Here is a 14,915-nt window from a genome sequence, read left to right on the forward strand (position 1 = left end):
TGGTTCTGTTGGTAAGTGTGGGGGGAAGGTAGCATTTCCCTCCCCGGTAGTTACAGCTACTCCATAACCTGTAGATAGAGACTGCTCATTCGTTTCCCAGCCGCCCAGACCCAAAATAATTACAAAGAAACTATATTAATTACAACACTGCTTGGCTAATTAGCTCATGCATATGTCTAGCTAACTCTTACATCTTGAATTAACCCATTTCTATTAATCTATGTATCACCATGAGGCTCATGGTTTACTGGTAAGATTTTCTTGTGTCTGTCTCCTTTCACAGCTACCTGGCATTTTTTCAACTCTGCCTACTTTCTCTCTATAATCTCTGTTCATATTTGCCATCTGGCTTTACTTTACTAAGCCACTGACCAAAACAGCTTCTTTGATAACCAATGGTAATAAAACATATTCATAACATACAGAGGGGAATCCCACATCATCTCCCCTTTTCTGTCTAAATGAAAAGGAAGGTTTTAACTTTAATATAGTAAAATTACATATAGCAAAACAGGTATCAAGCAAGAATTGAAGTTATAATATTTATATCTACTTTATCTTTAATCATAACTAAGGAAAACTATAATTATAACTATCTATTCTTCAACTTCATCAAACGCCCCAGAAAGATATAATATTACCTAAGTAAACAGGAAGTGCATTGTAAGCAACTTTTAAAACTCTAAAATTGACTGAGACATCTCACTGCCTGGACAGTTTATATTTATATCTCTGTTTATATTTATATCTCTGTTTATATTTCCCATCTGGCTTTACTCTACTAAGCCATTGGCTGAAACAGCTTCTTTAATAGCCAATGCTAATAAAACATAATTCATAGCATATGGAGGGGAATCCCACATCAATAATCCAAAGGCAGAATCCTATGTAACGGGAGGAAAAACAATTATTAGTTAAGAAAATGAAATAATTTGAGAACCATGTTTAAAATCAGGTACTTACTTTTCTAAATAAAACTTTGGTTTATTTGTATGTGTGTGTATCTGTCTGTATGTATGTCTATTTTTATGTGTGTGTATCTATGGATTTGTCTATGTGTATGAACACACATATACTATGGTGCACATGTGGAAGTCAGAGGACAACTTTTGGGAGTCAGTTTTCTCCTTCCACCATGTGAGTCCCAGAGCTGATCTCAGGTTGCCAAATGGTGGCGGGTGCCTTTCCCTGCTGAGCCATCTTGCTGGCCCAAGTACTTAGTTTTATCTGTGTTCTCTGTTTGAGAAGTATATTCTTGGGATGGTGGTGTGGCTCAATAGTAGAGTGCTTGGATCTGCAGCCTGGTTGGAGAGAGGGAGGGAGGGGAAGAAGGTAGGTTTTGTGTGTGTGTATGGTGGATTGAGGTTTCCACACATGCCCATGAGGTCAGTTGCTTCTGTTTCTCAGATTTTCCATGTATCATTTGTATTCTTCATTTTTGAGTTTGGGGAAAACATGCTAAAATCTCTTCCTAACGGTCACAGCGGGTCTTGTTCTCTTTGGCCATCTCATCTACTGATTGTCCCATGTCCAAATATTTTAGACAAACAGTTAAAATTGTCTAGAGGAGAAGCGATGGAGTTCTTACTTCCTCTGAATTTGGTTTTAGGAGGAAACATTTAGTGAGAGATAAGTAAAGTTCTCTCAACTTTAGTTGTGATTTTAATAAGGAGCCTCCAAAGTCGCAAAGCCTGAATTTCCATGTTAACTTCAAAGAGTACTGAAAGCGGCTAAGCTCTCTGCCAGTTCCCCAAATAATTTGTATCGTGCAAGAAACTATGGGAACTGAGAAGCATTCAAAGAAATGAAAGCGTTTTAGATTTTAACCTTCTAATGAACTCACTTGCTAGTAGTATAAGAACCCATTAGCTGAGGAGCTATTGGCAGCTGATGGCTGCGGAGCTGAGAAGGAGTCCCTTCTCTTCTTTGGGGTGTGGCTGTTGCTAGTTACCCATGTTTACCCAGGCAGCACTGATTAGACTCAATGGATTATAGAAAAGGAAGAATAGGAGGTGAGGAGGAGAAGAAGGAGGTAAGGAGGGAGAGGGAGTCCTTCAGCCCATCATGACGGAAGGTGTGGTGGTGTTTATGGAGCCAAGAGCAGCTCCTGACCGTGGCAGCAGGAGTGTGCAGTTGGACTTATGACATCCTGACAGATCAAGGAAGAGACTGCTCAAGTTGCAAAGACAAGGGGGAGGAGGAGGAAAATGAGGAGCTGGAGGTGTACATAATTAACACACACATATACATGAAATTCACAAGGAAAACATAGAAAAAGAGAGAAAAAAGAATCTAATTAAGTCAGTTTACCAAGAATGTGCCTTACCGCAGAGGTCTGATCTTAGTCATTTTCCAAACCAGGCATGGTGGAGCATACTTGTACACTCAGCATCAGGGAGATGGAGGCAGGAAGATTAGAAGTTCAAGGTCATTTTAGCTATGTAGTAAATTCAAGGCCAGTCTTGCATATGTGAAACCCTATATTAAAAAAAAAATCATCCAATGACCCTCATGTTTTTAGTCTATTTAGAGTTGAATTCAGTTTTCCTGAACCTCTCTCCTTTATTGTAGTAGTATTGAATACAATGTATACACCGTGTCTTTAACTGAACACAAATTCTTTTTGTGTTTGGATATATATCTCTTTTTTCCTCTTTTGCAGGAAGAGGCTAACAGCCAGCAAGAAGCCCGCTGAGCATGCGCATTCGCAACTTCCTCTTGTGTCAACTGAAGTCTGCTGGTGTTATGATGACTTTGGCCAATGAGAGAGAGATACCACAATATTCCAGCTTGGCACCTCCGCTGGGTTCCAAAAGGACCTGCCCATACCCTCAATAAACGAGTTGGCTTTTGCTTCGTTCCTGCTCCTGGAGTTTGTGCAGTTGATTGCGCCATTGATTCCATGCCTTCTCACCCCCTTCCCAAAGAGGCTACCCATTTGGAACTCCCCTGCAACTCTCTCTCTTTCTCTTTTTCTTTCTTTGGTGTGTAGTATGTACAAGTGTGTAAGCTTGTGTGTGTGTGTATGTGTGTGTGTGTATGTGTGGAGACCAGTTGTCAGCACTGTGTGTGTGTCTGTGTGTGTGTGTGTGTACATGTATGGAGACCAGTTGTCAGCCCTGTGTGTGTGTGTCTGTGTGTCTGTGTGTGTGTGTGTGTGTGTGTACATGTGTGGAGACCAGTTGTCAGCCCTGTGTGTGTGTAAGCGTGTGTGTGTGTACATGTGTGGAGACCAGTTGTCAGCCCTGTGTGTGTGTAAGCGTGTGTGTGTGTGTGTGTGTGGAGACCAGTGGTCAGCACTGTGTGTGTGTGTGTGTGTGTGTGTGTAGACCAGTGGTCAGCCCTGTGTGCATTTCCTTCGGAGCCATCTACCTGGAACCTGGGCTCGCTCATCAGCAAGTCTCAGGTAGCCTTCACTCTCTTCCCCCCAGCACTGGGGTCATGCGTGTGCACCACTACGCCTGACTTTCTTCACAGGTGCTGGGGATTCGACTCAGGTCCTCGTGCTGCAAGCCCTGTAACTTTCTCCAAGCCCCCTTTTCTGTTGTTGGTGAGATACTCTCACTCTGTAGTCAACGGTGGCCTGGAATGCACTGTGTAGCTCAGGCTGACCTGAACTGGATGCGATCTTCCTGCCTCGGCCTCCGGAGTGCTGGAATTACAGCTGTGACCCACTATACCCAGCTCTGACTCTGTATCTTTTGAATGAACCTATGGACTAGTGTTATGTGACAAAACTTTTCCTGGGGAGACACAACACACATCTACTTACCCCAAATAGTACGTGAAAGGCCTGGTATCAGCACAAGACACCCCAAGACCAAGTTCTCAGCACAAAGGAGATGTATTTGCCTCAGAGAAACAGAGGACAGGAAGTAGGAGACAAAAGCAGGGGACAGAGGATGAGAGAGAAGAAGAAGGGGACAAAGGAGAGGGGACAGGGATATTTGTCCCCTGGGAGGACAAAGGAATGCCTCTGAATAGAGAGGAGAAAGACAAAGCAAATGGCGGTTTATAAAGATAAAAGGGGAAACCCCATGTTAGGATGTGGTGTTTCATTTTAATTGGACATGTTAAGTAGGTGAACCAAAGGGGCTTCTGATTACTAGACTTCAATACTTCGGTAGCTGAATCTTGGTGGTGAATCAGGAGGAGGAAGTGGCCAAATAAGGGAAGAGAACTTGGTGGTTATTTTAGGAATATAATCTATGGTTTGGGGTCACCACAACATGACGAACTGTATTATTAAAGGGCCACAGCACTAGGGAGGCTGAGGACTATTGCTCTATATAGACCAGATTGGCTTAGAACTCATGGAGATCCACCTTTCTCTGCCTCTCAAGAGCTGATATTAAAGGCGTGTGCCACTATGCCCAGCCCATTAACTTTTACTCTCTTGGTTCTTTGAGGCTCCAACACAGAATTGGTGAGGGCAAAGGCATGCATCGTGCATACCCAAATCTTTCAGTCTAGATTCTACTCTGAGGAAAGCATAGGACCCCTGGGAGCCTGAAGTCTGCTCACTAGCGGCTGCTAAGGGAAAGGATCCAGGCTCCTACACCACGACCTGTGATATGAGAAGAAAGTTGAACATGATCACGAGCAAATAAAACAAATAAATCATGTCACATTGCTGCTATGTTTAGAAAACGTCAACCGAGTCCAGTTTGTTTAAATCTAAAGAACAGAAGTGGAGTCAGGCAAGGACTCTGTAGCAGGTGTCTTGCCACAGTGCTCAAGGACCTGACTGAAGCTGAATACAGTGGCGCAAGCCTGTGCTATCAGCCCTAGGGACATAGAGACAGGAAGGTCGCCAGGGTTCACTGGCCAGCCAGTCTACTTGAATCAGAGAGCTTCAAGTTCATTGGGAGGTGGTTTCAGGAAATAAGCTGAGGCTGGAGGGATGGCTCAGTGGTAAAAGCAATCGCCATACAAGCACAAAGAACTGAGTCTGAGCCTCTGGACCCATGTCAAGAAGGAGGGAAGAACCAGTTCCACAGAGCTGGCCACTTAACTTCTGCCTGTGTGTTGGCATACCACACACACTAATAGTTAAACAAATAAGAGTTTAAAAGATAAGATGGGAAACCTCCATGGGCACACAAACGTGCAGGTACCAGCTGTGGGGTATTCACCAGAGAAGACTGCTCAGACATGGTTTAAAACAATAGAAAATCTCTATTAGCCCGCTGGTGACTACACTGGGTATTCGGGAGCTCAGTGTAGCCTCGAGCCTTTCTCTGGGTGAGCTTTTAAGCACAAGAATCATGTCCTGGGCTGACACACTTCAGTTAACAAGAACAGTCAGCCAGAGGCTGAACAAGAGAAGCCAAAAAGCAAGGTCAGTACATTTAGAGACTTTCCTATAACCACAGACTCTGATGAATTAGGCTGTTGTTTTAGTTTTGGCAGGTGGTGCTGTCTGCGTGCTGAGTTTTACAGCCTGAATGGCACTTCCATCATGGAGACAGTTGTGTTCAGGTCTCTGGGCCTACTAAGGTCTGGGGCCTTCTTATAGTACCCGTCTACAATCATGAGAAGAATAAAGCGTGTCTTGTATTCTATGAGACCACACTGCGTAGACTTGGAATGAACCCTTCAGCTTAGTCTGTGGTCCTTCCTTCCCGCTTCTTTGACCTGGCTTTATTTCTGTCAGTCCCTTATGAGTACATATATTACTATTTTGTATTATCATATCAAAATTACAGAAATAATTATCATGAAAAGAGAAGTATGCCAGATATGGTGGTGCAGGCTTTTAATCCCAACACTTGGAAGACAGAGGCAGGAGGATTTCTGTGAGTTCAAGTCCAGCCTGGTTAGATAAGTTCCAGACCAGTCATGGATATGTAGTGAGACTATAACTCAAAAACTAAAATAAAAATAAAATGTCTATCAGGTGTAGTACTGCGCCCCTGTAACCCCAGCATGTGGATGGCTGAGCCCCGAGCAGCCTACACTATAGAGAAAGACACTGTATTAAATCTAACATGGGGTCAGGGTCGGGGAGTCGCATGGATGGTTTATTCTGTTAGTGAGGACTATGTTAAGTGTGTACTGACAATCCACACTGTTTAAGACTTCTCACTTCTCCTGTATTCTCCCATATCACGCAGGAAATGGATATTTAAGATTCATGTTTTCCAAAATCCCTTTTGGGGAAGGTGTGGGTTAGTTCCCACCCATGGAAGGCATCGAAGGTGAGATGTGCAAAGCCAAAGAGAAAGGGAGCCTGTCCTAGAAGACGAAAGGGTTCGGGGCCTCCATGTGTTTCTCTACAGTCGCCCTCATGGCTATTGTAAGGGGGTAATCGCTGCAGTTTCTAGAGTTTTCAATTCTTCAGCTAAGCTGGCGTCAAATCTGAGCAACGGCTGACTTTTTCTGACTTTCAGTTCTCTGCCTCTTGTGATTTTGTAAAACCTTGATTTCTATGAAAGAAATATTTTTCTGTTTGAGCATTCTGGGGGTGTCATTTCTTTTTCTCTGGCAAAGATAATGAAAGTTAGGAAGATAAATCTGTTTTAAAACAAAATTGACCAAATAAATTCCCAGATCCAGAAGGCAAGAGATGAGGTGCAGAGAAAGCGGGCTGATGCACCCTGGGAGGGGCAGAAGCCCAAGGGGGCCGAGAGCAGAAATACCGAGGAATGAGGCTAGACCAGTACTGAGGAATGAGGCTAGACCAGAGTTTCTCAACCTGTGGGTCGGAACCCTTCCACAGGGGTTGCCTAAGGCCATGGGTAAACATAGATGTTTACAATATCATTCATAATCGTAGTAAAATTACAGTTATGTTGAGTAGCAACAAAAATAATTTTATGGTAGGGAGGTCATCACAACACAGGGAACTGTATTAAGAGGGTTGAGACCCACGAGTCTAGACTCAAGACTCCTCAGCTTTGGTTGCCACATTGTTTGCCTAGCACAGGTCACAGGGAGCAGGAGTATGCTAAACCTCTCCTTACTGTGACCGGTACTTTCTCTGCACTTCAGTTCCAATGCCCTTGGCTGTAATAATACAAAGTCCAACTCAGGCTGGCTCAACCAATAAAGAGAATTTATTAGCAGGATATGGTAATGTAAACCTAGATTCGGAAAACTGAGACATGGGCATCACAAGTTCTAGGTCAGCCTGGACAACTCAGTGATAGGTCATCTCAATCAAAACAAAAATAAAATAAAATTGTGCCATCAAAGTGGTTCATTGTGTCTAAAAGGTATCATGAATAATAAAAAAAATCCTGAGACAGATATTATCTCCTATGGTTGTGGGAGCTTTGTTTCAGAGCTGAGACACATATTCCACGGTATTTCACAAAGGCTGCTGTTAAACAAAACAAGTCTTGGTGGCGAGGATGTGGAGAAACCACAGTCTCGGGTATCATTGGTAAGGATGTAAAAAGATACAGATAATATGGGAGACAATCTGGTACTATCCTCAGAAATTAAAAAAAGGCTCATAGAGCTAGAGAGATGGCTTAATGGTTAAGAGCACTGACTGCTCTTGCAGGGATCTAGGTTTGAGTCTCAACACCCATCTGGTGGCTCACAACCATCTGCAACTTCAGGTCCAGGGGATCCGTCTTCCTATTCTGGCCTCTATGAGCACCAGACACCTGTATGGTAGACATAGACAATGCAGGCAAAGCACCCATACACATAAAATAAAAGTTAAATGTAAAAATAGAATTACCATCTGACTCAGCACTTCCGCTTCTGGGTGCGGGTTCAAAGGCGTGGGAAGCAGGGATTGAGGAAGTACCCGGAGACACATATTTGTGGCAGCTTTATTCACAATAGCTCAGAGGTGTGTGCAATCCTAGTCTATGAAATGGTGCCACCAACATCTAAGGAAATCTTCCAACCTCAGTATTCTCAATCTAAAAACTGTCTCATAAGCATGCCAAGAGGTTTGCCTCCTAGCCAATTGTAGATCCTGACAAGTTAATAATCATTATTAGCCACCACAGGGAATAAGGAGTCATTGCTTAGTGGCGTCTTAGGGTGACAATTGCTGTGACGATCAAAAGCAACTCGGGGGAGAAAGGGTATATTTGCTTACACTTCCCCATCAGAGTCCATCGCTAAAGAAAGTGAAGGCAGGAACTCAAACAGGGCAGGAACTGGGAGGCAGGACCTGATGGAGAGGCCATGGAGGGGAGCTGCTTACTGACTTGCTCTCCATAGCCAGCTCAATCTGTTTTCACATAGAGCACGGGACCACCAGTCCAGGGTTGGCACCACCCATAATGGGCAGGGCCTCCAATATCAATCCCTAATTAAGAAAATGCCCTACACTCTTGCTTACAGCCTGATCTAATAGAGATGTTTTTTTTTTCTCAGTTGAGGTTCCCGCTCAGATAGATGTCTCTGACTGTGTCAAGCTGACATAAAACTAGCCATCACAAGTGGGTACTGAGTTTGAGTTTTGAAAATGAAAAGGCCTCTGGAGGTGGATAGTGGTGACGGCTGTACAATATGGACTCAAGAGATGTCTTGGTAGTTAAGAGCACCTGTTGCTCATCCAGAGGACCTGAGCTCAGTTCTCAGAACTCGTTAGGTGGCTCACAGCCTTCTGTAACCCCTGCTCTAGGGGATGAGACACTCTGGTCTCTGTGGGCATCTAGACACATGTTTGCACACCCCACAAGCCACACAGAACTACACATTACTAAAAAAAATAATAAAAATAAGTCTTAAAACAATAATATGGACTCAATACCTTTAAATAATACACTAACAAATATTAAGATAGGGGCTGGGGCTGGGTGGTAGTGGTGCACACCTTTAATCCCAGCACTTGGGAGGCAGAGGCAGGCAGATCTCTGGGGCCAGCCTGGTCTACAAGTGAGTTCCGGGACAGTCAGGGCTACACAGAGAAACCCTGTCTTGAAAAAAAGAAAAATAAGATACGGTCTTGGGAGATGGCTCATCAGTTAAGAGTGATTGCTACGGTAGCACAAGGACCTGAAGACCCCACGTAAAAAACTGGATGGGGTCTACATACACTATAATCTCAGTTTTGGAGGGTTGCTGGGGCTTTCTGGCTCTCAGCCCTGATCCAGAATCAGGGGAATCAGGTGGGGTGTAGTAGCATGGGACACCTGACATCGTCCTCTGGTCTCTGCATGCACACATGTGCACACACTATACACAGTCACACAAAAGTCTCTCTCTCTCTCTCTCTCTCTCTCTCTCTCTCTCTCACACACACACACACACACACACACACACCTTTGGTTTGTAATCCCAGCCCTCAGGAAGAGGGAGAAGCAACATGATTTTTGTAAGTTTCAGGTCAATTTATACTAAGCCAGTCTCAAAAAAAAAAAAAGTCAGAGGCTGAAGAGATGTCTTGGTAGTTAAGAGCACTGACCACTCTTCCAGACAACCCAGGTTAAATTCTCAAGTTCTCAACACCTACGTGAGTGCAACTTCAGTTCCAGAGATCCATCTTCTTCATCTGGCCTCCTCCTGGCACAGGGACACAAGAGGTGTGCTGTGGTAAGGAGGCCGCTTGTTGGTTCCTGGCTGCTTAGCCTCAAAATAATCACACAGAAACCATATTATTTAAATGACTGCTTGGCCCATTAGCTCTAACTTCTTATTGGCTAACTCTCACATCTTAATTTAACCCATTTCCATTAATCTGTCTATTGTCACATGGCAGTGGCTTACAGGGTAAAGTTCCCAGCATCTGTCTCCATGGTTTCTTTCTGATTCCGCCCTTCTTTCTCCCAGCATTCACTTTAGTCCCCCCCCCCCCCGCCTAGCTCATTCTGTTCTGTTCTGCTATAGGCTCAAAGCAGTCCTTTATTAACCAATGGTATTCACAGCATACAGAGGGGAATCTCACATCAGTGTGCAGACATACTTGAAACATTAAAAAAAAAAGGATTTTCTTTTTGATTTTCTGAGACTGGTTTCTCTGTGTAACAGTCCAGGTTGTCCTGGAATTCAATTTGTAGATCAGGCTGTCCTCGAACTCACAGAGACCCACCAGCCTCTGCTTCCCTAGTGCTGGGATTAAAGTCATGTACTGCCATTGCCCTGCCTGAAAAATTTTTTTTAATGTAGCAAGATAATTAATTTTATGTTATATCTATTTGGTACAGTGGGGGAAACAAACTGGATTCTGGAATGTCAACTTTCCTCTGCTTATGATTCTATTTAATAGCATCTCATTAGAGAAAAACTTATTTATTTATTTATTATGTATACAATATTCTGTCTGTATGCCTGAAGGCCAGAAGAGGGCGCCAGACCTCTTTGCAGATGGTTGTGAGCCACCATGTGGTTACTGGGAATTGAACTCAGGACCTTTGGAAGAGCAGGCAATGCTCTTAACCACTGAGCCATCTCTCCAGCCCCGAGAAAAATGTTCTTAAACCGTGGTGTGCACTTGGTGTTTCTACTACCCCCCCATTTAGTTTTCTCTTGAGCTCATTTTATTTATTTGCTTGTTTATTTTTGAGATAAGGTCTCCCTGTGTGGCCTTGGCTAGCCTAGAACTCTCTCTGTAGGCCAGACTGGCCTTGAACTCACAAAGATCCTTCTTCCTTTGCCTCCCAAATACTTGGATTAAATGTTTATACCAACACTCTCAATCCTTTAATCCCACTCCTTTAATCCCAGCACTCGGGAGGCAGAGGCAGGCAGATCTCTGTGAGTTCGAGGCCAGCCTGGTCTACAAGAGCTAGTTCCAGGACAGGAACCAAAAGCTACGGAGAAACCCTGTCTCGAAAAATAAAAAATAAAATAAAATAAAATAAAATAAAAAAAGATTTTATGTGCCAGGTGGTGGTCTTTCCTGGTAAGACTGGTGCTATATAGATTATTAGATATGGGTAAAAGCAAGATTTGAGAGTTAGCCAGAAAAGGCTAGATATAATGGGCCAGGCAGTGTTTATATGAATACAGTTTCTATGTTATTATTTTGGGGCATAAGCTAACCAGGTGGCCGGGAGCCGGGTGGCAGGAATGCAGCCCGCTGCTCCTTCAACAGAATGGCGCCCAACGTGGTGGCGCACGCCTTTAATCCCAGCACTCAGGAGGCAGAGGCAGGCAGATCTCTGTGAGTTCGAGGCCAGCCTGGTCTACAAGTGCTAGTTCCAGGACAGGAACCAAAAATGCTACGGAGAAACCCTGTCTCAAAAATCCAAAAAAAAAAAAAAGTTTTTATGTTGCTGATGTGGCAGCTCACACCACAGAGTGAGTTCCAGGACAGCCAAAACTATATGGTGAGCCATTGTCTCAAAATATAAAAAAAAAAATTAAAGAGAGAGAGGATATTTTTTTATTATGTGTATATATGTGGGATGGTTTGTGTATATGAGTGCAGTGTCCACTGAGGCCAGAAGAGTGCATCTGAGCCCCGGAGAGACAACGGGAGACAGGCAGTACACGGCGGGGTGTGGGTAGTCCAGCCGGTGGAGTCCAGGAGGAAGGGCTGGCTGGGCAGTGGGTTGCTTGTCAGAGGTAGATGGGCAAGGGACATGGTGCCCAGCTGTGGGAAAGATACACAAGTCATTGTGAGGATAAAGATAAGAAGCCCAGGTCTTGTGCTGAGGAGTGGCCAAAATAAAAGGAGTTTTAAGGGGTCAGTTTAGAAGCCAGGTGTGGTGGTCCAAGCACTCAGGAGTCTGAGGCAGGTAGATGTCTGTGAGTTTGATTCTAGCCTGTTTACATGGCCAGTTTCAAGTCAGTCAGCCCCCCCCCCCCCACACACACACACAGAGAGAGAGAGAGAGAGAGAGAGAGAGAGAGAGAGAGAGAGAGAAAAGGAGGGAGGAAGGGCAGGTGGGGTGGGGAGATGTTGAGATTAGGCTTCACATTGTGGAACATTTAGTCACCTCTTGGTCAATTGAAGTTTCTGGAACATGTGAGACCTAGGATGTGTCGGAGTGCAGGGGAGTGAGGGACAGATTGTCTAGAGGAAGGTTCCAAATGATGCCAATGTCGCAGCCCTGGTGGCAAGGATGACTTTGGATGAAAGGGGTCAGGGTCCAGAGGACAAAATTTTAGTTCTGCTATTTGGAGGGGGTACAAAGTAAACAGGAGCAAAATCATTTCAAAGGAAGTGAGACAGTTGTCAAAGAATGGTCAACTCTTCTCTATGAAGACACATGAGAGAGGAGGCACCGTTCGCTTTCTGGACGGCACTAAAACTGTCTGTCACCTCCATGTCCTTACATATAAGAAGGGATCACTGTGTAAGATCAGTTGCAGGGCAGAAGAGCAGCTTCCAGGCTGGGCTAAGCTCTGAATAAATACACATCAGCAATGGTCTTGTGCAGGGACTGCTCAGGCTGTGGCACCTGGCAGGGGCGTGGCCACCTAGGTCCCTACAGGCACCCTGACTGCCACCCAGGGACATAAGAACCTGTTGGTGTCACTGAGCTAAGATGGTGTTGCGTGGTTCCTGGTGGCTCCTGGTCATCTGTCTTCTGTCCTGGTGTTACGACACCTGGGAGTGGGGGCATCTGAACCCACAGGCAGAATCACCATTCCCCCTGGTGCTCTGGTATGAGAGAGGTGAGTGAAGATGGGCGCAGGGCAGGTGCCCTCTTCCTTCCCCATCCTGGGTTCCCAACTGCGAAGTCAGAGCCGGACAGGCAAGGACGGTGATACCGCAGCCCCTGCCTGGTCTGAGGTTTGGGGTTTTGAGGACCCCTGAGCACTGGAGGGAAGGGAGCCATGTGTCTTTGGTGAGCGCTCAGACAGAGATGGGATCTCTGGGGTTTTTATGGTGTCTTTGTTAAAATCCTAGCAGTGATGGCTCCGGCCAGCAGTATAACTGACATGGGGCCATCGGTCCCTGCAGAGCTGGGTGGCATTCCTTCACACACTGAGTGGCGATCTACCAGGCACCTGCATGTCCTTTATACAGCTACCACACAGCACGACTACACCTGAGCATGGGACAGACTGAATTCTCTGTCCTTCTGGAAACCTTTCCAGTAGGGGAAATAAGGGAGATGTGTCGAATGGTGATGAGTGCAGTAGGGACAGACAGGAGCCTGCAAGAAGACAGCGCTGGAGGAGTGAGCGTGCTCTTGCAGGGAACAGTGTTAGGACAGGACACATTCAGAGAGTGAGCACTGAGCAGATCTGAAGTGGATGAGGGCAGACGCCATATGGATGTGTGGTCAGAGGAGCAGCAGAGGCAAAGGCCCAGGGCTGAGCCTGGAAGCGTCCAGATCAGAGGACAGGAACAGAGGGAGCAGGGGAAGAGAGGGTGGACACATCTGTCGAGGCTCTCAAGACTAGTGTAAGGACCTGGAATTGAATTAGGACCATTAGAAAGTGAAGCTTACCAAGATGGAGTAGCCTATAGGATGAGAACATCTGAGGAGTACTGTGTGTGTGTGTGTGTGTGTGTGTGTGTGTGTGTGTGTGGTGTGTGTGCATGTGAGTGCACAAACGTGCACGTTGGCACACGACCTCTTATGCATGAATGCCCAGGTCAGCACACGTGGAGGTCTGAGGACAATTTTTGGGAATCAGTTCTCTCCTTCTCCTGTGTGGGTCCCAGGGATCAAGCTCAGGCCATTGTGTTTGGCAGCAGGTGTCTGTGTCCACTGTAGCACCATGCCCTATGCCAGCCCTGCCTATTGTCTTCTTTAATCCCACGTAGACCATGGTAACACAGAATTTTCCTGTTTTTTTGGTTTTTTCGATTTATTTATTTATTATGTATACAACATTCCTTCCATGTGTGCCTGCAGGCCAGAAGAGGGCACCAGATTTCATTATAGATGGCTGTAAGCCACCATGTGGTTGCTGGGAATTGAACTCAGGACCTCTGGAAGAGTAGCCAGTGCTCTTAACCGCTGAGCCATCTCTCCAGCCCGTAACACAGAATTTTCAATGTAGCCAAGGATAGCCTTGAAATCCTGTTCTTCTTTCTTCTGCCTCTCAAGTGCGGAGACACATGTTTGTGCTACTATGCCTGGCTAATATGATTTTTGGCAAGGGTAGACCAGGATGTCCTTTTTTTTTATAGATTTATTTATTTATACAGTATCCTGCCTGTAGGCCAGAAGAGGGCACCAGATCTCATTATAGATGGTTTTGAGCCACCATGTGGTTGCTGGGAATTGAACTCAGGACCTCTGGAAGAGCAGTCAGTGCTCTTAACCACTGAGCCATCTCTCCAGCCCCCAGGATGTCCTTGATCTTGATATGTAGCCAAAGGTGGCCTTTATGCTTTTCTTTCTCTTTGTTTCCTATGTTTTATATTTTATTTAAAGACAGGGTCTTACTTCATTTCCAAAGCTGTCTTGGAGATCACTATGTAGTCCAGGCTAGCCTCAAATACCCCGATGATACCCTAGCCTCAACCTTCTGAGTGTTAGAATTACAGTTCGGAAGCCTACAGTTGAAAGGCCATGGTCCCAAAGGTAACCTTGAACTCCTGATTCTCCTTTCCAAGTTGTGGGGTTACAAAAATTGTACTGCTATACCCAGCACATTTTTGGAACCAGGTTCAGTGTGTAGTCCAGGCTGACATTGGATCAGGATCCGTCTGTCCCACCCTGGAGTGATGGGATCACAGGCATGTGATGACGCACCAGCTTTGTATATAGTAAATCTGATGTCCTTTTCACAGACCTGGGGTGTTACAGAGGGTTTTTCAAGGGTGGGGACTTTAGTTCAGAGCCATTGGCCTTCAGCTTGAATTTAAAGTCCTGTCATTGGGTAAGGCCACCCCAGGAGTGAATGTGCCAGGAGTGGGAGACACCACCTTCTGGAGGTGGAGTTGATAAGGACGAAACAGCCCAGGAGAGAACCCTCCTGAGGATTAGGGAGGTCAGGAGAGTTCAGTGTCCTGAAGTCACTGAAGGAAATGTTCCCTGAAGAGTGACAAGCCAAGAGCGATGGCGGACACCTGCAGCCCAGCCGCTGGGGAGGCC

The sequence above is a fragment of the Microtus oregoni genome, unplaced genomic scaffold, assembly GCF_018167655.1.
Source record: "Microtus oregoni isolate MIOR12 unplaced genomic scaffold, Mior012 000005F_ref0000423, whole genome shotgun sequence".
NCBI lineage: Eukaryota > Metazoa > Chordata > Mammalia > Rodentia > Cricetidae > Microtus > Microtus oregoni.